The sequence below is a fragment of the Petaurus breviceps genome, unplaced genomic scaffold (assembly GCF_028583685.1).
Source record: "Petaurus breviceps papuanus isolate PSGF00001 unplaced genomic scaffold, PetGlider_PUasm1.0 90763, whole genome shotgun sequence".
NCBI lineage: Eukaryota > Metazoa > Chordata > Mammalia > Diprotodontia > Petauridae > Petaurus > Petaurus breviceps.
This window is the reverse complement of record NW_027187340.1, coordinates 2,022,581-2,048,530: the sequence shown is the minus strand read 5'-3', so window position 1 is coordinate 2,048,530 and position 25,950 is coordinate 2,022,581. Positions and strand designations below refer to the sequence as shown.

The following is a 25,950-nucleotide window of genomic DNA, read 5'->3' as shown; positions in this document are numbered from 1 at the left end:
TCTCTCTCTCTCTCTCTCTCTCTCTCTCTCTCTCTCTCTCTCTCTCTCTCTCTCTCTCTCTCTCTCTCTCTCTCTCTCCTTCCCCCCTCCTTCTGAAAGGAAAAGGGGTGGAGGGATTCTGGGGTGGGGGGTGGGTGGGGAGGCATTGAGGAATACTCCCAACTCAAACCCAGCCATATTCTTCCCTTTTATTCTTCTTCCCACATTTCTCCTCCACTTCTTCCTTGTCTTTTTCCTTTGCCTTCTCTCAGTTTCTTCTTCTATTTCCTTCTTTCTCCCACCTCTTCCATCACTTTTCTTTCCTCCTCTTCCTTCCTCATTCCCTTGATTTCTTCCTTTCTCTCTCTTCTTCCTCCTCTTTTTGCACCCGGACTTGGAGCTGCCTAACCTCGTCTCCTTGCAACCTCTCCTTCTTTCCTTTGCCTTCATTCATTTAAGTGCCTGGGCATGCGTTCTGTGGTTCCCAGTGGCCCTACGGGAGGGAAAGGGCTTCGTCCTGGCTTGTTCATAGACTTACAAGACCAATCTTTTTGTTTGTATCCAAATTTAGAGTAGAAAGCATTCTGGACTGAAAATCCAGCGACTCCAGAAGAAGAGAAACAGTCTACAATAGTCACTTTTCCAGCCTTGTCTGACACTGTCCAGTTCTAGACCTAGTCTCTCCAGTCTTCGTGCCTCCTCCCTATAGGGGATCCTCCTTCTCCCTTGTCTAGAATGAATCCCATTACTCCACATTTCTGCCAGCTGAAATTCTTCCCATCCTTCAAGGCTCAACTTAAACTTAACCTCCTCTAAGAAGCCTTTTCTTATCCTCCTTACATATAAAAGTGATCTCTCCAACCTTCAATTTCTCACCTTGTCTGCACACCTTATTACATTCTCATTTATATTATAGTTATTTGTCTACAGGTGACCTCCAACCCCAATTATATTTTATAATAAAGTTCATTGAGGGGAGAAACTGTGTTGTTTGTCATTCCTGAGGCTTGAAGTATGCCTTACATATAGTATGGAACCAGCAGGTGGCTAGTGAGGCTTTGCCCAAGAGTATCAACATAGAAAAAATCATCATTCCTGGAAGAAGACAGCCTTGTGATAGCACAACCACTTCCTCAGGGCCACTCACCTTTCATGTTATTGTAGTTCCCAGGGATAAGAGTGAAGCCCTCTTCCCAAGTTTTGAGCACATGGTGTCCAGTGACCCCAGTAGCCTGTCCACCTTGGACCCCCACCCCACTCCCCAGCCTGACTTTCTTGCTGCTAAGTATATTGACTGCATTATCCTCTAAAGTCTCATTTCTTCATTCACATGCTCTTTTAATATTTCATCTCAGAGAATAGGTTACCACAGAAGCTCAGATTTGGGAGGGAACCCAAAGGCCATCTAGTATACCCCACACCTGAACAAGAAATCCCTCTACAATATGACCTACAAATGTTACCTAGTCTTTACTTGAAGCAGAGTTGTAACAAACTATTTTTGCATCTGTGTTGAGCACAAACCAAGACTGAAAGGTCATTACTATTGGGGAGGATTTGTTGGGGTGAAGGTGGGAAGAGCAAAGATGAAGAAGAGGGAGTTAACCTGAGCTTCTCCAAATAGGTAGAAGATTGAGGGTATCTGGTGGGTTTCTAGTTTAGTTAATTACTCTTAATTATCCTTTAATTAACTAATCAACTAATTATTACTAAATAAGCACTGAGCCCTGATGCTGAAAGATTGCTTTCAGCACTATACAAATTTAGCACCTCAGAGCAAAGCCTCAGTTGACCTGTGCTAGTTACAGCTTTGGGTTGAAGACCTTCAGTAAGGAGGAACTTTAAGAGACAGTCAATTTTTAACATCTCTAATTACTAGAAGATTTTTCCTTACCTCAAGCCTAACTTCCACCCATCACTCCTAGTTCTGTCTTCTGAGACCAAGCAGTATAAGTATAAACAAATGGACCCAAGGATAGTACCTCAAATACTTGAAAATAGTCATCACCTTGTTTCTACCACTTACTAGCTGTGTAACTACTACAAGCTACTGCTTAACTACTAGTTAACCATTGTGTGACTTTATAAGTCACTTTAACTCAATGAGCCTCAGTCTCTGCTTCCATAAAATTATTCAACATACCACTGTAGAAAGTCACTGGATTTTGGAGTCAGGGTAAATTGAGGTGAGTAGTCCATTGTTTTCGCCAGTAGCTCTCTCATTCCACCCCGACTGGTTGTATTGTTCTCATCAGTGGGAGAGTCCTGAATTTGGAGTCAGAAAACACAAGTTTATGTTTGTGTCTACCACTTATCACCTGTATGCCCTTTTGAAAGTCATTTAATCTCACTGGGCCTCAGTTACCTCATCTATAAAATGAAAGATTGAACTGCATGATCACCCTATTAAGAGCAGACCAAGATCCATCTTCCTTCCCCTTTCTAAACTCTCAGATTCCTCTGTGACCACATTTCTCTCCCCCCCCCCATACAATCCTGACACATTTCTGAACTTTCTTCTGACTTAGTTCTATAGCTCATTTTATCCATGTAAAATGTAAACCCCTGGAAGGCAGGGACTATTTTTTTTTTTTTGCCTTTGTTTTCTCCAATGGCTAGCACAGGTAAAGGGTAAGTGCTTAACTGAAAGAATGAATCTTAGCTCTGCTTTAAGGATTCAGGTGGGAGTTTTGTTTTGTTTTGAGGGGCTTTATATGAGTTCAAATAGTCTAGTAAAGAATGTCCCTTTTAAGGTTCTCCCACGCTCAGGGAGGGGGAGTTCAGAACCCAGGGTATCTCCTGTTTGTAGCCCTCCAATATCATTCTCCAATGAACCTGATGTATTACAGACTTAGGCCTAACCTTGTAGAGTCTTGTTTTTCTGGATGCTTCCAGTGATATACTAGAAATGAAATCAAGTTCTCAATGTTCTTGTCCTCACTTCTACCCCCACTTCATTTTTCTAGACTAGAGTGGGATTAGGGAATCCCAGTAATGCCTTACACACTAGCACCTGGATGCAAGTAATGAAGCCAAGATGGACACTGTCCATCCCTGTTCCCCTTCAGGGAGAGCCTAATGAAGGAGGGTTTCAGATGAGAGCCTGCCAGACACCAAACTCTCTGTTCTTTCTTAGAAAGTATAATCCACTGTTTACAAAAACATACACACAATTATGTGATAATTAATACATGCTAAGGAATAAGAGAGAGAGAGAGAGAGAGAGAGAGAGAGAGAGAGAGAGAGAGAGATACGTATAGAGAAGAGAGCTCACTAATCCAGGGTGCAAATAGTGATGCCTTCACACACACATACATCTCCCATGCCCATTCTAGATAGTTATTAGTCCCTTTCTCTCTACAGGGTGGAGTAAGCCCAGATTTTCTCCATGGAGCTTTTTTAGTTCCTGCAGAAAGCCTGCCTGTGGTAAAGGAGAATGACAATCCCAGACGATTCCTTCAGAAACCCTCACAACTGCCCCCTCCCAGTGCCTCTGGCCCCCTCCCTCCTTGTCTTCCTCCCTCTCTCCTTTCGTGTCACTTACAGCATCTGCTGCTGCTGCTCAGTTGTCAAGCCCCCAGTCCGTGCTCCTCTTTCCGCGAAGGCTGCAGCCACGGGCTCCTCCGTTACATCTGGCATGCATTGCCCTTTAATTGTCAATCCCATTATTGTGATCAAGTGAACTTTTACTAATCTCCACATTTATTGTTTAGGTAAATAGATGCTGCGTTTAATCAATACGCAGGGCCACACCAATAGCAGCGCCAAGTAACTTAAGTCAACTGTAAGAAGTTCAATGTGTGTATAATTACAGAGGACGGGGCATATTCACTTCGACTGAATTCGCTCTTTTTTCATTGTAAAAAGAGAAGCGGGTTGGGGCGGGAGTGAAATCCCCATTCTCGAAGAGAATCAAGTCCTCCAGGCAGAGTTCGATGGACTTCGCAGTCTCCAGCGGGTTTGCCCAGCCAAAGGCTATCTGCAGAAGGGCAGGGACTGCATCTAGCCTGGCCCTGGAAAAGACTAGCTGGGTGATTAGAAGATCAGCGCTCGAGTCCCTATCCTCCCTCCCACCTCTCTGACTCTCCAAGGCACTAAATCTTGGTCCCCTCCTGCTCCTCCCTCCTCCTTCCTCCCAGCCTATTGCGGAAGGTGTGGACGAATGTGGATTTCAGTTCGGGTCTAACCCCTAGGGGAGGACCCGGGGCAGTTCTGGTTTTGGGAGATGCAGAGTCAGAGAATGTTGATCAAACTCCGGCTCAAAGATATTTACATTCAGACAAATCTTTCTACACTCTCTTTTTTCGTAACCCTCTGAAAACTCCAGTGGGGTCCACTGCTGGGGAGTCAATCTTTTCCACGGGTTTTTCGGGGACATTGGCAGGACAGGATTCCTCTCCTTCCCTTCTTTTATTGTTTTCCAATTCCAATTCTAATTCCACTTCCACTACTGGACATTTGCAAAAGCGGATTTCAATGAGGCCCAGAAGGAAGAAGAGTGGGCTCCAACCAAGTAGGTGAGCCTATCCTGGAGCGAAAGGAAGAATTAGATGGCGTTGCCTCCATTAGCAAATCCTCAAGCTAAATGGTCTGGTTTGGGGGCCCGCTGGGTCACAGCGTTTCCCACAGGGAAATGCTTAATAGAGGAATTTCCCATTCAGCTCCTGGATGACTCTGCTTTCACAGCCAGCTCTGGCACGCCCGGGGAGGGGGAGTTCAGAACCCAGGGAATCTCCTGTTTGTAGCTCTGAACTTTTCAATATCGCGTCTGTGTGTGTGCACGCGCGCGCATATGTAGATATTCGTATACATATATGTAAGCGTTTATGTGCACACATCCTTTTTTCTCTTCCAGTCTACCCTCCCACTCCATCTATCTGCCTAGGGTACTTCTCAAACTCCAGCCCCGCCTTTCCCCCTTTCAGAGTTGTCCTATGTAAACAGCCAATAACAAGGTTGTAATCCGATACCCGAGTGGTTAATCCATCTCGCTTTCAATCATCAGGATTCTAAAGTAAGCTCCCTTTTCAAGTTTAGGGTGTCAGCTCAACCTCTGTACTAAATTAGAGCTTGAACTTGAATCAAGGCCCATGGTGTTGGGTAGCGACTAGCTGGCTTTCTTTTTCATTTCTTTTTTTCTTTTGGCAATTAAACTGCAGCAGTTCTCGTATAAACTCTATAACTCCTCTCTCTCTCTCTCTCTCTCTCTCTCTCTCTCTCTCTCTCTCTCTCTCCCACTCCCTCTCTCTTTCTCTCTCTCTCTCTCCCTCCCCCTCCCTCCCTCTCTCTCTCTCTCTCTGTCTCTCCCTCTCTCTCTGTACCCCCCTCTCTCTCCCTCCCTCTTTCCTTTCCCCCCCCCCTTCTCCATTCCACAGAACATCAAAATAACATTTTTTAGAACAGGGAAATGAAACACAAATGTCTGTGAAATTCCAAAAATCTATTTCTCTCTACCCTTTAACCCCCAGGCTTTCTATTCTTATTACTCAATATTCAAACCAGTTAAGTTCTCACTACTGTATCTCCAAGCCGAGATGAACAAACTCTCTAAGACTTTTTCTGTTCCAGAAGACTGGCTAAACATAATCCATCTGGTATATGAGGAGTTGTCATTTTTTGTTTTGAAAATACTTCTAAAATAAAGCAGAGACAAGAAAGGCAAAATTTCTTCCACTCTAGGCCATTCTCTAGCTCTTGGAAGGGTCTCTTTCCAAGGGTCAGACAATGCACCATTGAATAATTCCAGCTGTGTCACTTCCTCCTACAGTGTCTTATCCAGTAGAAACTAAAAGCAAGACCAAAAAACCAAAGGCCCCAGACTGTTTTAAGGTATGGGTAGGAAATCCAAGGTAGGAGCAGTGAACTTCAATTGGTTGAGAATGGATTCAAAGCTCTGGCGCTACTAAAGTTCAGAAAAGTTTCATAGTAAAATTACTGATTCAATTTACAATCTCAGTAATCTGACTTCTACTATGTCTGCTCCTTTCCTGGAGAGCCATATTAGATCTTTTCCCTTTTTGTCTTTCTGTCTTTTAATTGAGGCAAGTAATAGTAAGCTAGCCTCTGGCAAGATGAACCTAAATGACTAGCTCAGTGTGGGGAACCTGCCTCCTTGAGGCCACACATGGCCCTCTAGGCCCTCAATTTGGGCCCTTTGAATCCAAACTGCACAAAACAAATCTCCTTAATACAAGGATTTATTCTGTAAAACTTGGATTCAGTCAAAAAGCCACAACCAAGGACCTAGAAGGTTGGCCTAGAGGTCAGAGGTTCCCTACCCCTGGACTAAATATTTACCAAGTATCTATTTTTATATTTCTATTCTTTATTTTCTATTCTCACCATCCTCAATAAGATTGGGGGAAGTTGGTGGTAGGAAAATAAAGAAGTAGAAATAAAAATGGGATTTTTCTTAGATTATGAATATTAACAAATAAATTCTACATACCAGTATACCTTTCCTCTGATCACAATCAAGCACTTCTGTTTGACACTTACTAGTTTAGGTGGCCATGGAAAATCAATTAATTCAGTTTCCTCATCTGCAAAATGGCATCATAATGTATGTAGCACCTGATTTACTGGGTTGTGGTGAACAGCTCATAAAAACTAATATATGTAAGTTTTCTTCATGTGGGAACCCACTTGGGGTTTTCTTGGCAAAGATACTCAAATGGTTTTCCATTTCCTTCTCTAGTTGATTTAATGATGAAGAACTGAGGTGAACAGAATTAAATGACTGCCCAGGGTCACACAGCTAGTAACTGTCTGAAGATGTATTTGAATTCAGGAAGAGGAGTCTTCCTGCCACCAGACCCAGGGCTTTATCCACTTCACTTTGTAAATATTAAGGTAGACATACATGTCAATTATTAGTATTATTTCCAACAAACAGTTAACCAAGACACTCCTCCCTTTCCGAACAAAGACTATGGAAATACCTGAGTGAGGAAAAATCAGTTCCTATGTTTTCTTTCCCCTTCCTCTCTTTCTCCCCCTTCTTCTTCCTGCTCTCCCCTTTCCCCTGCAATATAAGTAGAGCTAGATAAAGAGAAAACATCTCTTTAGAGTAGTTACTTTAAAATACCAGTCAAATTAACAACTTGGTAGTTTGATATGTGATATCTGGCTTTTGTTACAGTAGTTTTGAAACCACAGTTGCCCTAGCAACTGAATACATTTTTCTTTAAAAATTTTTTAGCTGTCTGGAGGGGGGAGAAAAAAAAAAAACTTCTTGCCAGAATTCTCCCATAATAGCCTCCATTAACTGCAGTGACTTCTATTGGTGAGGCTAGCACTGATGTCTCCTGCTGTCACCAGTCACTCACAGATCTAGCAGACGTTTTGTTTGATAAGGCCAATTTGAGCTTTATAAAACATTTATTTTTTCACCTCCAAGGAGCAAATACCAGTAAGGATGGGATTTAGCCCTGATCGCTGGATACCAGACAAGGGGCTCACCCTGCTAGCAGTGCTTCTGATTGAGAAGAAAAGCTAAAACAAATCTAAAGGGTCCTGTTCATAAAAAAGGGGGAGGGTGTGGGGGGTGGAGGGGTAGGGGAGTTAGATTCTTTCCCAGAAGATTCTCAGGCATTGGAGAGGAAGGTGGGGGGGAGGGAAAAGGGGAAAGTGAGTTAAACATCTAGACAAGCCAATAGCTTAGCATGGAACCTTTCTGAGAAGCCCCGGATAAACGTGAAGCTACAAAAGAGGGTAGTGAGAAGCCATCAAGATAAAGGGGATGCAGAGAGCTAAGGTAGTGAAAACTCCATTGACTTTTTAGCAAAAAATGGTACAGGTACTTAAAGGTGGGAGGAGAGGGGGAAAGGCTGAGATGTTCAGAAGTAGAAACTTCACAAAAGAAGGATGTAAATTAAAACATAACAGCACCACATGTATCCCTTGGGAAATTAGGGGTGATGTTCAATGGTTTCAGGAGACAATAAATGGGGACCATAACCATGCCTCTCATAGCTGGTCACACAAACACCAGATTCTCTGTCCTTTTTATTGATTAAAAAGCAAACAACAACAACAAACCCAAAACCAAATACCCACAATTTCTCTTGAACAGAAGGAATGATTTAAGGACCTGAAGCAAGTCAGATTTTTTTTTGGTAAATCAGAAAAAAAAGCCCACAGCATAAGGTAGTTTTTCAATTACACTTCCTTACCCAAGTTTTAAAAAGTGCCTCATTATGTTGTTTTCCTGTGGGTCATTTATTTGGGAAACCTGCTGAAAATAATACAGTTTGGGGTGCCAAGCACTCTTTTGCAATGTAATGGCATAATGAAAAATTCTGGGATTATGCTAAGAACTCTCAAAGTCTTGTTTTAGATTCTTATATGTAAAGCTAAAACTAAGGGGAAAAAAAGAAGCATTCTATTTCACAGTCTATTATAAGGAATTCACCTGTTTAGCAGAAATCTGTCCTAAGAACTTAGAATTTTTTATTTGGTGGGGGAAGGAAGAAACTTTTAAGGGAAAGAATGCAAACTGTTCTAAAGAAGTAGGGATATCACCAGTCTTAAAAAAAAATAAAAAAGGACGGACGTGAATGATACATGGAAACAGTATTGTTTTATGGCAATCGTTTAACTCGTTAGGGCCACTAAAACAGACTTTCAAGGACTATCTCTATTCCTCCACTGACCATCTGGGAAAGCAGCAAATGAGAAGTGGTTTTTCCTTTTGGCTCCTACCAGAAACCAAAGGCCAGGGATAGGACTAAGGTTCTAGAAGGAAAAAAAGAGGAGAGCCACATTCATTCCAATGCTCCTCATTCATAAAGGACTAGGCTTTGAAAGGTATCATATTTTCTTTTCCAATACTGAGCCCCTGGCTATACTGGGCAAACCATAGCCCAGATGAGTGACAGATGAAGTCAGTTGTAAGTCTTGACCATAATCATTAGATGGATGGAAGAATGAATAGATAGGTAGGTAGGTAGGAGGGACTGGACCTGTAATTTCATGATTTCATTGTTAGAGGGGACTACTTGATGAGGAAATTCCCTCTGCCAATGCAGGTTGGCACCTTTGCAACTCATGGTTTTCTAGAGAATTAAGAGGTTACTTATATATATACATATATAATTATGCATGTGTATTCATACTATTATATGTGTATATGTTCATACATGCATATGATATAATACATATATAGAATATTATAGGTTATAATTTTTATATATTGTGTTATATAAAATTCCTATCACATAGATATGACATAATATGTTATATTATATTACATATATTATCTCCACTACCAATTTCCACTCTTCCCCCCAACTCAGTTTTGAGTGTATTTGGGTGGTAATGGGGATGGGAAGTATATTGTACCTAACCTTGTAGAGTGATTCCCCACTCAAGAGTTGAGTTCTTCCTTCATAAGTATCTCTTTTCTCTGTTGCCAGGGATCACTGGCAGGGATCACCTCTACTATAACCAGGGCTGGCAAGTTAACTTTTTAAAAGGCCATGCAATGTCTGGTTGATTCTTGGGCAGCCAGTGGCAAACTATTCCTCTAATTCTATCAAAGAATATTTTTACACTTCATAAAGAGGGTAACAATATGGGTGCTTTTGTCACTAAGTTTAATATATTAGCACCTTATTGTATCTGTTACTTTCTCCTATAATTTCATCAACTAGTCTATGAAGAGGAAATCAATGAAGTTGAAATGTCCTGACCACCTGCCCCCTCCACCTGCAATTTAGTAAGTATGGTGAATCCCCAGTAAAGTAATTGCCATTACTACTATTTCCAATTCAAAAATATACTGTGAGTCCACACTCCTAAAACAGTAAGTTTTCTAGTTCCCACCTTTAATAATCAGTCAGTAGTCACAATAAAGTCAAAGTGAAGGCATTTACTAAGTCAGCATAACAAACCTAGTAGTTATAAACACCCCCCCCCCCCATAAACCTGGGGCACATTTTCCCATAAGCACACATTGCATCAGTGAGAAGAGTGGGCACATACACTGTAGTACCACATATGCTGATGGTGAAGCACATATACGTGTTTAATCTAGCCCTGAAGGGCCTTTGAGAATGATGCTCAGCTTGCCTAGCAGGGGGTACACTGTGTCTGCTCTCAGATAGGTGATAGGGGGACCACCTGCCTCCTTTGATTGGATACCTGCTTTTTTTTTTTTTAAAGCAATCGGGGTTAAGTAACTTGCTCAAGGTTACATGGCCAGTTATTATTTCTGGGCGTGGTGCTAAGTCTGAGCCTAGATTTGATCCCCAGGTCATCCCGACACTGGAGCTGGTGCTCTTACTCACTGAGCCACCTGGCCGCCCCTGGACACCTGCTTCTTGAAAGCTGATCAGACTAACCTAGGCAATCTTCCTTCCTTCCTTCCTTTCTTCCTTCTTTCTTTCATTCTTTCTTTCTTTCCTTCTCTCTCTCTCTCTCTCTCTCTCTCTCTCTCTCTCTCTCTCTCTCTCTCTCTCTCTCTCTCTCTCTCCCTCTCTCATTATTTCTGCTGTGCCCACTGGGAAAGCAGTGAATTGAATTGGTTAGAAGTGTCAGGACTGTGCCCTCCTCTGCTTGTCTTTCTTTTACTCCCAGCTCCTAGAAATGGAGGAGGGCACTTGTTTCTATTCTGTGTTGTTTGTCCTCTTTACGTTCAGGTGCCTGAGTGATCCTTGAAGAACTGGAGTTTAAGCCATGGTGATCCTGGAGCCAGAATTGCAGATGGGGTGGTACAGCAGGCAGGCTGGTACAGAAACACTCAGAAGCCCAGGTGCTTAGGACTCAAGCTCAGAGGGGAAGGGAGGGAAAGGTTGGGCTCGGGCTGGCACTGTACTCTATGGGAACCAAGCTAAGCTATGAGCCTAATCCCCTTTAACTCCCCAGAGACTGAGGTGCAGGAAGAAGAGGGGAATTATGTCTCCCATGCGTTGGGGGTAGTATGTTTGTATATCTTTGTATACATGTTATTATACCTTCTGAGCAAAAGCTCCAGTGTTACAAAGGGAAGGGGAAAGGGAAGAGAAAGGAAGGAAATAAGTGGTTTTATAGCATCTGCTATATGCCAAGCACTTTTACAAACATTATCTCATTTGATTATCATAATAACCCTTTTAGCTAGGTGCTATTATAATCCCCATTTTTTTTTTTTGCTTTTTGGAGGGCAATTGGGGTTAAGTGACTTGCCCAAGGTCACATGGCTAGTTTTTGTGTTAAGTGTCTGAGGCCAGATTTAAACTCCGGTCCTCCTGACTCCAGGGTGGATGCTCTATTCACTTCGGCCACCTAGCCGAATTATCTCCTTCTTATACTTGGGGAAACAAGCAGTATGCCCAAGGTGATTCATGCCTACAGCAATGTAGAACCCTGACTCCTTTCTCTCTTGAAGCAGCCTCATGCTGCTCCCCTCTAGGCTCAGAGTTTGTTAAATAAGTGGTTCAGTTCGGATTTTTAATGTTAATGGAATTTAAGATCTTCCCCATCCATTAATAGGCCTCCAGTGTAGCCCAAGGGAAGCTTGTTTAGGGGAGGCTTGATCCCAGGAAGGCTTTCACACTTTTTGTTAATTTCTAATTAGGCAGGAGGGTTGCAATGCCTTCTGGCTGTGAGAAGTGTATATATACTCTGAGTTGGTATTTAGCTTTGGGGGTTCATTTATGATAAGGGTCTTGTGATTCCCTGGTCAAGATTCTGAGTGGCTGAATGTTCAGACTGCTCAGATGTAACACAGGTCACACAGTCAGGATATCACATCTTCCTAAACTCTAAGGTCAGCTCTTGATCCACTTTCCACCTCCATGTATTTGTATAGGTTGTTCCTCATGCCTAGAATATTTTCCTTCCTCACTTCTGCTTCTTGAAATCATTACCTGTCTTCAAGGCTCAGCTCAGGTACCTCCTCCTACAAATGTCCTTTCCTGATGCCTCCAGTTGGCATTTTCTTTCCCATGGAATTACTTTGTACTCGAATTTTATATGAAGGTGTTTTATATATATATATAATATATGGGTGATCTCTCTGTCTATCTATCTAAATACATAACTTTGTATATATTTGGTCAACCTTTGCAAAAAGTAGAATAGCCTTGCCTTGATTGCCAGCAGCCTAGTTGGGGGTAGAGGGGTGGGGTAGGGAGAAGGGAGAGAGGCAGTCAGAATCTAGAACTATATAGATACAGTAATTACTCCTATTTTAAAGAGGGACTTTTGGGTATCTGACAGCTCTCAAATCTAGTCTAGGGGGACAGCTTTTAGGGGTTCAAAAGGAAAGTTACTTTCCAGATTACTCTGAGGGAAGGTAGATTTTAGCTTACACCTATCAACTTAACCCCTTCCCAACAAAAACTGGTTACACAAAAGGCCATCACAAATAGTGAATAAACACATTTAAGTAAAAGAACAAACAGAAATTAGAAAATTTCTACAAATTAGAATATACCAAGGAATCAGTAAGGGTAAATGAGCTTTTTACCTGGGATCTAGATAAAATCTCAGTTCAAACCAGAAGAGAGAATGATCTCATCCAGGGAAGTTTACTTTCTCAGCAGTTTTCTAGCATTGCAAGTCCTGATAGTCAAGGAAAATGATGGTTTCCTATATATGTCTAGAGCTCATACCATTCAAAATCCCTTCTCTCTGCTGCCTCTATGGAGACCCTCTCAAAGTATGTCTTCAAACAAAACTGAAATAAGTCCCTTGCTGTAGATACAAGGCACTATGCTCAGTATTCTCTTGTATGTTTCAGGGCATCACTCAAGGGAAATGTTTTATATATGCATATATGTTATATATGTGTGTGATATCTAGAAATAATGTGTAACTATATAAGCATACAAATATAAATATATTTACTTTTTTGTGTATATTTTTAATTCTTTCTCCTTGCCTCCCCCAAGGAGAATTAAGTTCCTTTTCTTTAATAAATGTTTGGTATCCAAGATATATAAACAATAAATTTATAATAGACTAATATCAATTCCCCAGTAGATAAGTGGTCAAAGGATTTGAATAAATAGTTGTCAAAAAAAAGAATTACCAAATATTTAGAACTACATGAAAGAATACTACAAATCATTAATAAGAGAAATGAAACAAAACAAAACTCTAAGGTTTTCCTTAGAGTTTGCAAAATGGCAAAAAAAATGGCTATATTCAATGTTAGAGGAGTTGTGCAATGATAAGCACACTAATACATTGTTAGTGGAGCTGTTAAATGGTACAACCATTTTGGAAAGCAATTTGGAATTATACAAATAAAGTGGTGAAACTATCCATATTCTTTGAACCAGAGTTTCCATCACTGGGTTTATATCCCAAGGAAACCAAATATAAGAAGTTCTCAAATATAAATATATATATATATATATATATAAAGTTGGAAACAATGTACATGTCCATCAATTAGGGAATGTCTAAATGAATTGTGGTACATATTGTGGTACAATATAATGGAATGTTACAGAGCTGTGAGAAATGATGTGTGTGATAAATATAGAGAACCATGGAAAAATATTTAAGAACTAATGCCATGGAAAGTAAGTAGAGCCAAATACACACACACACACACACACACACACTAACTACAACAATGTAAATGGCAATAACCACACACCAAAAATTAAAATTAAATGTAACAAAATCACAAAGATCAAGCAGGACTTGAGTGAAGAGAGACATCCTCAACCTCTCACTTCATGGAGATGGAAGGAATCCCATTACACATTGCACAGGTTTTCAAATTCTTTCGATGCTATGCTTTTTAATGTCTCAGACATTTTCAGTTATGCTCATTTTTTTTCTCTCTAAAATATACTATTTCTTATACAAGATGGCTGTCTTGGAAGGGAAGGGAGAGGAATACTTGGGATGACTATGATGTAAGAAACAGAAGTCATCAGTAAACACATAAAACTGAGGCTCCTTTGACAAAGACTATTCCATTTTTTTTCTTTTTATCCTTGGCACATAAATACATACCTTGTAAAAGCTTACCCATCATAGGCATTTAATACATGTTTGCTGAATAGAAATGTTTGTATTAATTGGCTAAATTGTTCACCTCTCCACTCATTTTAATGTCAAGAATCTCTAAGATCTAGACCTGGAAGTGAGAGAGAAGACAGTACTTTGTCAGTTCACTAATTGAAGTTGTAGAAAGTCCAAAAGCAAAATTGAGAAGCTAGGAACCAGTGAAAACACCTCCGAAGTGGGTACATCCTAAAGTATAAGTTAAATCCTTTTTATTTCCTCCTTTCTCCAGTGCCTATGGTCTTTTGTTGCTGTTGAGTCATTACAGATGTGGAAACTGAGGCAAACAGGGTTAAGCAACTTGCCCAGGGTCATACAGCTAGCAAGTATCCGAAGTCATATTTGAACTCAGGACTTCCTGACTCCAGGCCTAGCACTCAATCTGCTGTGCTACCTAGGCATAGACAATAATGACAGATTAATTTGGATTAGGGTGGTAGTGATCTGAGTTGCAAGTATGAAACAATTGCAAGAGATGTTATGGAGGCAGAATCAATGGGACTTGGCAATAGGTTATGGGGGGAGGAGTTACAGGAGAAGACAGACATAAGAAGATTCTCAGGTTTGGAACTTGGGTAATTGGAAGATTGATCATGCCAGAGGTGTGTTGGTAAATGTTTAATAGCCAGCTCTCTGAGGAAAAAAAATAAGCCCATGACATTAAATTAATACAAAGTATTAACATTTTCTCCATTGCTTTCTTAAGTAGACAATCAACAAAATCATAAACCAAGCTTTGATTTCTAGTATTCAACAATTTTCAAGTTGTAAATGCTTATATTGAAATTATATAAATCGGGGCAGCTAGGTGGCACAGTGAATAGAGCACTGGCCCTGAAAGTGAGGAGGACCTGAGTTCAAATTCGGCCTCAAACACTTAACACAAAACTAGCCGTGTGACCTTGGGAAAGTCACTTAACCCCAATTGCTCTGCCTTCCCCCCTCCAAAAAAAAAAAAAAGAAATTTTATACACACACACACACACACACACACACACACATATACTCTTGTAGTAGGGGCTGGCTCTGAGTGGTACCATTAGTAGAAAAGGAAAACTAAACTATCTCATAAATTCTATTGTCTGTATTAGAACCTGAAAGTGTTGTTTGAGCTCTTACTTTCCCTCCCAAATATTAATTTGTTTGAAGACTCTCAGAGCCAAATTCTGTGTAACAGAAAGGAAAGCCTCAAATCCAGAAACAACAAAAATAGCAAATAATAAGGGTAGCTAAACTGTGTTACATTAATTTAATGGAATACTTTCATGAAATCAAGGCAGAATAGTATGAAGAATACAAGACAATCTGGAAAGATCTTTACAAAAAATGCCAAATGAAACAAGCAAGACCAGAATTGTAGAGGACACTTCAACTCTGATGAGGTAAGAGGTCAAGGGAATAAGAATAAATGGACAAAGTCCTGATAAGTGTTTTTTTTTTTCAATTTTTAATTTATTAATTTGTTTGTTTCCTTTTAGTTTACAGGATTCAATTCCACAATTCCTTGAATTTTACATTTAGTCCTGATAAGTGTTAAGAGGGAGTAGCAACTAAGCAAACATGAGGATATTTTATGCATTGAAATTAGTTTAAATGTAAATAGATATCAAGTAATTTTGCTTGGTTTTATTGCTTGTATATTATTGCATATATAAATATATTATATTTATTGCTTATATATTATAATATTATCATTAAACATTCCAATTTAAAAAACCAAGAATTGGAGAATAGCTAACATTTCTATAGTGCTTTAAATTTTGCAGAATGCTTTATATATCAACTTTAGACCAAAAACCCTGTGAACTCAGTGCTAATATTTTCCCCATTTTACAGATGGGGAAACTAAAACTGAGAGGTTTTAAATGACTCATCCAAGATCCCACATCTAATAAGTGCCTAAGATAGTATTCCAGCACAATCATATACCACAAATTGTTCAGCCATTCCCCAATCAATGGGCATCCCCATTTATAGCAGCTTTCTTTGTGGTGGCAAAGAAATGGGTATTACTTTTTTTTTTTTTGGAGGGGGGAGGGCAGGGTAATTGGGGTTAAGTGACTTGCCCAAGGTCAGACGGCTAGTAAGTGTAAAGTATCTCAGGCCAGATTTGAACTCAGGTCTTCCTGACTCCAGGGCCGGTGCTCTGTTCATTTCGCCAACTAGCCGCCCCTGGGTATTACTTTTAAAGGGGGGCAGTGGAGAGGTGGCACAGTAAATAGAGTATTAGGCTTGGAGTCAGGAAGACCTGAATTCACTTACTAGCTATGTGACCCCCAGGCAAGTTACTTAACCTTATTTGCCTCAGTTTCCTCATCTGTAAAATGAGCTGGAAATGGCAAACCACTCCAATATTTTTGCAAAAAAAAAAAATTGGGGGTTAACAGGATAGAACAGCAACAAACGCCTTAATTTTTAAAAATGAAAATAAAGGAAAAACAAATTTGTATAAATGTTACAAATATTCAGAATCAGGTAAAAAGAAATTCTAATACTAATGTAGGTATATGCAGACAAGTAAAAAGGGAACTTTCCAAAACTAGAGAATCTAGAGCTGCCTTGAGCACATTATTTCTGTGGTCTGTGTGCTTTAAAAAAAGAAAGAAAGAAAGAAAGAAAAAGGCAGGGGAAATTCTTTCATGAAAGCTTACAGTGAAACCCCCCCCCCCCAGCTTCTTACACACTCCTTGTCTTTGCTAGGAAGTGCTTTCTAGGATTTTACTGAAAGGACGAAACTTTAGAAGGATGTTTTGATTCACATTTTGGTTGCACACACACAATTTAGTTAATGCATTACAGGTCTTTAAACTTTTCCTCAGCTGATAGACAACAGTAAGTCCTGAATTACAGTATCTGCAGGAGTTTCCTTTTGGCTCAGAACATTACTGGGAGGGGGTTGATCTAATACCTTTTGATCATTCACATTTCTTTAAAATAAAAAGTGAAAGTCCTCAGACTGCTTCAATTGAGAATGATTGGTAATAGTACTGAGAATGTTCAATCTCTCCATTGTCCACTCTTTTTAATTTTTTTATTTGTTTCTACTGGATTACTTAATCCAAGGGTTTGGAATATTGGCAATCAGCCTGAAGCTTCAAATAGAACCCTAATACTTTGTCACGGCAATTTTTTTTTAATGTGCACATGAAAAAAGGCTGAGGAAATGTACAAATGTTTGGTTAACAAATTAAAAACCTATGTTGGAGTGCTTTAATACCCTGGTCCTATTTCACTGTGTCATCAGGGGTTGATTTACCAGCTGTAAAATTACATCAGAAACCTTTTAAATGTAGAACTGTTGACAATATTTGAACTTCTGTACATAGACTGTGATCTTTTGATAATGATTACATCAAATGTGACAGTTAGCTTACTGTAATTCTCTAAAATGATTCCTGAAATCACTAATGCATTCTTTGGGGATCTGAGCAGTGTCAAATAGCTGTACTTGATTTTAACAGATAATACATGTTGCTCTTTCAACATTTCCTCTCCACTCCCCTTGCAAATCTTTCTTGCAAACTTGATGCACAAAAGGTTGTATTCTTGGATCAAACATTTGTTTGAGTAGCACCTCAACAAACATTGGGGAAAGGTAATTTCTATAGAGTCTAGGGCAGAGTGAGATATGAGGGTAAGAAGTTTGGAAAGCTAAAGGACTTCCAGTTCTGAAATTAACAGTAAGGACTGATTAAGAGATTAATAAAGCAATACTCAATCATCTGTGATACTGGATAGAAGCATCAAGAGTGTGGATTAAAATTATGCATTCCCTCATTTGTGGGGAAATTGTGGTGGATGAGAATACCTTCGAAGGTGGGAAGAACAGAGGTCCTGGGATGCTGCTGGTTTTCTTGGGGGTAATAGGGTTAGACTGCCTGCATAATGGGTACATATAGGATTCAACTATATGACATTTAGACAATATCAGGATGAAGGTAATATCAATATCCATATTCAATATCAGCATGAAGATAAATGTAAATCCCTTGAGGGCAAGGATCATTTCAGTTTTGTGTTTGCATTGCCAGTGCCCAGACAGCATCACAACAACAACATTAAATGTTTAGATAGTAACTTAAGGTTCTCACGGTGCTTTACAAATATTATATGTCATATTGCTTGCCTTCTCAATGGGTGGGGGAGAGCCTGGAGGAAAAGAGAAAACTGAACTCAAAATTCTTAAAAGTAAATGTTAAAGTATAATTATTAAAAAAATTTTAGATATCTTATTTGATGCTTACAACAACCCTAGGAGGTAGGTACTATCACCCCCATTTTACAGATGAGCAACCTGAGACTGAGGGCGGTTCAATGACTTATCCAGGGTCACACAGCCAAGTGAGGTTCTGAGGCTAGATTTGAATTCAGGTCTTCCTGACTCCAGTTCAACACTCAATTCTAAAAGTAAGACAGACCTCAGTTCAAATCCTGCCTCTGACTCTTACTAGCTATGTATCCATGGCCAAGTCATTTCCCCTATGTAAGTCTCAGGCAGCCCTTCAAGATTATAAACTATAGACAAACTCTAATCTACCCCTTGGAGGTACAGTTGAAATCATAGGTCCTAACTTGACACATCTGTTTTTCTTCAGTTTGTCTCAAACAGAGGCAACAATAAATAAATGTGTATTTAAGTAAAATAAAGTAACATTAATATAGACCTAAAAAATTCTAAGACCATAGAGGAAGGGACCTCAGAAATCTTCTGGTCCAACCCATTCATTTTATACTTGTGGAAATGGAGACCCAGAGAGGTTAAGCAAATTGTCCAAGGTCACAGAGATTTATAGAACTTTCTGATTCACAGTCCTGTATTCTTCTAGGCTGGACATTTTCGTTTAATGGGAGAGATAACTGCATGTTTGACCCTCAGAATCAATTATTTAGTACTGAAGAATGAATAGGTTATGCCGAGATAGCATTTTATTCACTTTTGGTCTTCATAGGACAAAAAAATTATTTCACAATTAAAAGTCAAATCAAATCCCTCCACAGCTCCAAAGGAGTCCACAATCTCTAGTTCTATTGAAATTTGTTCCTTTACAAATTCATTTTTAAAAGTTCACTGGGGATCAGAACTCTTTGTTTTTATCAAGGCTGTCAATAAGATGGCATCACTTAGGGACTGATTAGATTTCTAGGAGTAAGAAGGGCTGCTTAGATTTTTTTTTTTTATTGGTCTTGCTTAGTAGTGGGTTTTTTTTTTTAAATATCTGTTAAGGGCACAGAGTCTTGTACAATAATAATTAATTAATTAATATTTGTTTAATAAAATTGTTGGCAGGCAAATGAATGCTTTCAAAAATCTTCAGGACAAAATTCAATTGGTGATACTTTACTTAATTTTGTCATAACTGCACCGAGGATCTGAAGGAGATAGGGTTGTTTTTTACTTCATTCATTCATTCATTTGATAAGCATTTATTAAGAATTTACTATGCGCCAAACTCTGCTCTAGGCTCCGTGGGTACAAAGACAAAAATAAAATAGAACTTGCTTTCAAGGAGATTACAATAGCATGCATTTGGATAATTAACTACAAATATGAGGTATGATCAAGAGATTATTCAATCATTTTTCAGTCATGTGTGACTCTTTGTGACCTCATTTGGGATTTTCCTTGGCAAAGGTACTGGAGAGGTTTGCCATTTCCTTTCCCAGCTCATTTTACAGATCAGGAAAATAAGGCAAACAGGGTTAAGTGACTTGCCCAGGGTCACACAGCTAGTAAGTGTATGAGGCCAGATTTGAATGCAAGAAGGTGAGTCTTCTTGAGTAGGCATGGCACTCTATCCACTGTGCCATCTAGCTTCCCATAATTAGAAGTCTTCATTAGTTTGGTGAGTAGCCCAGCGAGTTTCATGATAATACAGAGCATAGACTTTTGTTAGAAATGGATATGTCCTATGTACAAGACATATGCCTTAGCCCCTTGCCAGAAGGACATAAGGAACTCCTCTTCTTGGTCCCAGTGACTAAGACTGTCTCTTGATTACTGAAACTTAGGAGGATAGACCAAGGGTTCTATTTTTTAAAAATAAAATTATTGATGTCTTTTGTTTTCTACATCACCATAGTTTCCCCAGTATCCCTCCCCATCCTCCCCTCAAAAACATTCCATATAATGAAAGTATCTTTATTTATTTTTTTGCTTTTTGGAAGGGGAGGGCAGGAAAATTGGGGTTTAAGTGGCCTGCCCAAGATTACACAGCTAGTAAGTGTGTCAAGTCTCTGAGGTCGGATTTGAACTCAGGTCCTCCTAACTCCAGAGCTGGTGCTCTATTCACTGCACCACCTAGCCTCCCCAATGATAGTATTTTAAAAGACAAAAAAGAAAAAGACAAGGAAAACAATCAGCCTAATTGATCACATACCACATAAGACTGATAATATGCAGTAATGTGCAACATTCCTGAGCCTGTGCAAAGGGGAAGGTGAGAGTGTCTTTTCATATTCCTTCTTTCAAGCCATGCTGTTCTTTATAATTTTGATTCCCTTTTGATTTTTTTTCATGTGTGTGGTCATTCTTTCCATTTATATTATTGTAATCATTGTGTATATTTTTTCTTGGCTCTGTTTACTTCACTCAGCATCAGTTCATTTAGATATTTCCGTGCTTCTCTGAATTTATCACATTTATCCTTTCTTACAGCACAGTAATATTCCATTATATTCACGTACCACAATTTACTTAGCTATTCCCCAGTCTGCAGGCATCCAATTCTTTGCTATCCCTAAAAGTGCTGTTGTAAATATTTTGGTGTACATGGGGCCTTTCTTCTTACCAATGGCCTCTTGGGGGCATAAGTCCAGTTATGGAATCTCTGGGTCAAAAGATGTGGATACATTAATCACTTTATTTGAATGATTCCAAATTGTTTGTAATGATCTGAAGTTCACCAATAATGTGTGCCTATCTTCTCACAACCCCTCAACACTGACCATTCCTATCTTCTGTCATTTTTGACAATTTATAGGGTTTAAAGGGAAATCATAGAGTTCTTCTGAATTTAGTTTCTCTTATCAGTTATTTGAAACATTCTTGTGGTCATTGATAGTTTACAGCAAATGGTCTTAACCTGGGGTCCATGAATTTGTTTTAAAAATATTTTATTGTTATATTTCAAAATAATTGATTTTTCTTATGGTCCTATGGATTTCTTGTATGTTTAAAAACACTATTCTGAGAAGAATTCTGCAGCACAAAAAAGATTAGAGCAACTACCTTCCCTGTGGACTATAAGAATGATCTGTGAACTAGGACCAGCTTTTTTTTTTTTTAGCCTTGTCTTTCATTTTTTGGTTTTCTTCCTTAGACTTCCAGGCTGGAGTGGAAAAAAAAATACTAGTGTGTGGAGAAAAAGACTTTCTTGAATTCCAGGGATAGAAAATGGGTGTGTGCTCTTGCTTTCCTAGAAAAGTCTAAGATAAATTCTTGGACCTCTAGTTTCTGGATGCTTTTTTTTTTTTTTCCTGAGGGGAGGAGGACTTTCTCTTTCCTTTTCTGATCACATGAGAGCTAATATTCCTGAGAATGGATGCTTTCTTTAAGCCTTGGATGTTACTTCAAGGTTATCCTGAGTTCAGTGGAGTGGCTCCCTCTCCCTTTCTCCCTTCTCCTCCTCCCCCCCAGCATGCAAGGCCATAAGGAAACTGGGAGTGTGCTTCCAGCCATGCAAGACTTATACATTGAGAACCTTCTAATTACCTATTGAGGCAGAATAGCTAATTAAACGGGCTGCCATATCTGGTAGAAAAATAGGCTTCTGGCTAGTGACCCTCTTAGATGTAGCCTTCCACATGGATAAGGTGTGATTTAGGGAGGAATGGAAAAGGAGGGCCCTGCTCTACCCTCTACCATAATGGCAACTGGTCAGTGGAAAGTATCTTTATCTTTTAGGGGAATCTAATAAGTATAATAGGCAATTTGAGTGATATGTTCTTATACACCTATGGGTCCTTTACATTTTATACAGTTTCTGTGGTGAAGCTGGTCCCATGTCTGATTGCATTAAGTACTTTTGTGGGAGTTGGGGACCCTGTTATTTACATATCAGGAAGCCTTAAACACAAGTCATTCCTAAGCTCTGTTTTAGAGATTTCCCTGAAGGTTTACTTTGGGTTGGGGTCAGACCAGAAAGAGAGCTCAGTACTTTTTGGATCAGGACCCAGTATCAAATCTTATTCAGATGAACTCAGAGGGGCTCTGGGACATGGGTGACATCTTTGGATAAATACATAAGGAGTTCCTAAAAGGGATTAGCCACTTGAGATTTGTTGGAAAGCGGCTCCATACTTCCCAAACATCCAAGATATCACAGTTGATTTTGTATATCATCATCTTTATAATCAAATACAAACTTATACCAACAACAACAACTTAACATCTACCTACTTGTCTACTACTCACTTCACTTTGTTTTTTTTGAGGGGGGAAGGCAAGGCAATTGGGGTTAAGTGACTTGCCCAAGGTCACACAGCTAGTAAGTATATCAAGTGTCTGAGGCCAGATTTGAACTCAGGTCCTCCTGACTCCAGGGCTGGCATTCTATTCACTTTGCCACCACATTGCCCCTTCCACTTTTTTTTTTTAAGCAATTGGGGTTAAGTAACTTGCTCAAGGTTACACGGCCAGTTATTTCTGGGTGGGTGCTAAGTGTCTGAGCCCGGGATTCGATCTCCAGGTCTTCTCAACACTGGAGCTGGTGCTCTTACTCACTGTGCTACCTGGCCGCCCCTACCCCCCGCCCTTCCACTTTTAAAAACTGAACAGCTTTTCCTTAAATGTATAAGCACTTTGAGCGTCTCATACTTTAAATAGCAGCTTCCATCAGCATTTAGTGAAATTCCATTCCCTGGGTCTCTTCACATCAAGTCAGAAGCAAGACATGAAAGGCTCATATGCTTAACTTCTGAACCAAGAAGAGAAGATGTACAGCCCTCTCCATTCCCTCTCTCGTGGCATAAGGTTTCTAAAAGGAGGCAAGGTTTGGGCAAAAATGCCATGTTCTTCATACAAAGTCGTCCTTTGTAGAGGCTTAATTTAGGCTTCTGCATGTGTAGAGCTCCCAAGGCAAGACAAAAGAATAAAGCATCTTACCCAAAAGCTATGGAATTTTGCTGCCCCTTCCATATGTACTCAATTCCAAGTTTCAATGTTTCTTAAAGCTTAGATGTTGGAATCCAGAAAAGAATCCTGGCTTTGCTAAAGAAGATGCTAAAAATTCGTTATACTTTGTTTTCCTATTCTTTACCTGAAAAGCACTTAAGGTGTTCAATGGGTGCCCACGTGATGATCTTGAGTGTAGGACAGCTATTATTTGTTAACTTTTTTTGACTGTGCTGCAAAATAAAAATGATCTCCAAAAGAATATTCAATTGAGATACAAACAATAAAGCATTCAAATGGATGGTGAGGGGGTGAAAATTTAATTTAATTAAGGTCTGTGAAATAGGATAATATAGATGATGACTACAATAGTGTAAGTTAAAAATACAGTTATCCCTTCAACATTGAGGGGGTTAAAGACTCCGTGTCCCTGTGATCTGGAAAATCTAGAAAAAGCAAACAAATGAAAACATACAGAGCACCATTTGAAAACAGGTTTAAAAATTTTTGGCCCTCCCTTCCTGCCAGAGAAAAAGTCTAAGTTATTAAAATATTAAAAGATAAAATATGTCGATATCATACCACATTATACATATATTTTATGCATTTCTGAGTTTCTAAACTTTTTCTGTGTCAACTTTGCATGTTGTCTGATGCTTTGGAAAAATTCCCCCAAAATTTCCATTTAATTTCTTATGCCAATCTGTGGTATATCAAAACCTGAGCTATGGAAGTGATAACTGTATAATAAAATATATCCCAAATCAGATTAAGTGCCATGACTAGAACTGTAACTAGGGTGCAGCAATTAGGGATTTTACCCGAGGTGCCTCTATCTATCTGTGTAGATCTGGGTACATACTTTTTTCCTGGGAGGGGAAAGGGCATGTTTCCTCCTAGGAATGGGCTTCTCCCGAGATAAGCACTTCCTCCCTGTGGGTCAGAGACACTTGTCCTAAGATCTCTCACTATTCTCCACTGGCCAGAGGCCCCTGGCCTGTTGCCTAGCATCTTTTTCCTGGGGTCCACCTTCTTCCCTACATGCCTTGAAGATGTGTATTGGATTCTCTGGCAGATAAGTTGCTGTCTCTGCAGGTACAACTAGACTGCCTTCTACATTAATATAACCCATCAGCTGTTCTCATATACTGTCCTCTGTTGCACCCTTTCCTCACCCCACTCCCCACTTCCAACTCAACTATTTTTTGCACTGAACAAATAAGTTCCTAGTCATGGCGGTGGCAGTGGACTGTTGTGGTTCCAGAAGATTGTCAATGAAATTAATCCATTCCTCTCCTCTCAGGAGAGACGAGGTGACATAAGATTTGGGAATGTTGCATGTGCCTTATGTCAGATGCCTTACCAGGTCACCTGGTTTTACTTAGCTATCTTTCTTTGTTATTCATAAGGGTTCTATATGAGGGTGGGAGGTATTAGGAAGTGACTAGAGTATAAAATTTAAAATCATCACAGCATTTAAAAATAGAAAAAAAAAACCCTTGGGAAAATTGTGAAGTATTCAATATGCTTTATCACCTGGTTTTACTTAACAGTCTTTCTTTGTTATACAGAAGGGGTCTATATGAGGGTGGGAGTTATTAGGAAGTGGCTAGAAAGGAAGGGAACAAACATTTGTTAAGCACCTACTATGTGCCAGGTATTGTACTAAACAGTTTTTCAATTATTATGTCATTTGATCCTGGGACATATGTGCTATTGTTATCCCAATTTTACAGTTGAAGAGACTGAGGTAAACCGAAGTTAAGTGACTTGCCCAGGGTCACACAGCTAAAAAGTGTCTGAGGGTGGATTTGAACTCAGGTCTCAGAGACCTGGCAGGTCATTTAACCTCTTATTGACATACAAAATGGATTCATTGGAGAAGGAAATGGCAAACTGTTCCAATGTTGTTGCCAGGATAACCCCAAATGGGGTCAAAAGGTGTTGGACATGACTGAAACTACTGAGCAAGGACAAACTTCCCGATTCCAGGTCCTTCACTAGCACCCTGTGCACAGTGCCACCTAGTGGTCCAGGGTACAAAAATAAAAATTATCCATTCAGCATTTTACAAAAGGAAAAAACTTTGGGGTTTTCCCTTCCAAATATTCACCATGCTTTAATTATAAAGGAAAAAGCAAAAAAAAAAAACAGAAACCTACACAGCACTATTAGAAAACAGGTTTAGAATGGGAAAAGAAAGTTATTTACCTCAAATTGTCTTATTATTTATCAAACTTCACACATTGCTTTGAAGGTCCTAACCTAAGTCAGTCCTTGGGCCTTGCTCTCCTGTAGCAGGTAAAGACCTGTTTCTGGATGGTCATGACATGAACTTTCTCAAAAAGCAATTTGGTCTGTGGTTACACACTACAGAAGCCCAGGCCTTCGCTCCCCTTTTTCCGTATAAGTTGCCAAGCAATTTATATTACCGATTTTTGCTCCAAATTGCTTATTTTAGTTTTGTGGAGATGTGGCTTTACAGTTAAATTCCTTCTCCAAAAATTAAATGGGTGCAATTTAGAACTTAAGGCATCAGACCTCAAAAAGGAAAATCAAGAGTTCTCAGCACAAAATACAAATGTTTCAGAAAGAAGAGATTATTTTGTGGATGGTTGTGTTTTTTGTCATCTGGTTGCAAATGGCTTTGCATGTAGTTTAAAGATACCTTCACTTGAACACTTCTGGGAGAAGAAGCATCCAGAATTTATTAATCAATAAGCGTTTATTAAGGGCTAAGTATGTGGAGGGCACTGTACTAAGAGCTGGGCAAACAAAAAAAGGCAAGTGTAGTAGCTGCCCTCAAGGAACTTATATTCTACTGAGGGAAACAATGTGTAAATAACTAGGCA

At 39.5% G+C, this 25,950-nt stretch overlaps 1 long non-coding RNA gene across 1 annotated transcript in view; it reads right to left on the bottom strand.

The window, feature by feature from the left end:
• The window catches only part of LOC138146587 (uncharacterized), a 4,732-nt gene extending 666 nt beyond the window's left edge, over window positions 1–4,066 (bottom strand). The window contains exons 1-2 of the long non-coding RNA XR_011164531.1: window positions 3,524–4,066; window positions 2,123–2,244 (exon numbers count right to left, since the gene is read on the bottom strand). This is a non-coding gene — a long non-coding RNA (uncharacterized lncRNA). The remainder of the gene's footprint in view (window positions 1–2,122; window positions 2,245–3,523) is intronic.
• Window positions 4,067–25,950: the final 21,884 nt, after the last annotated feature.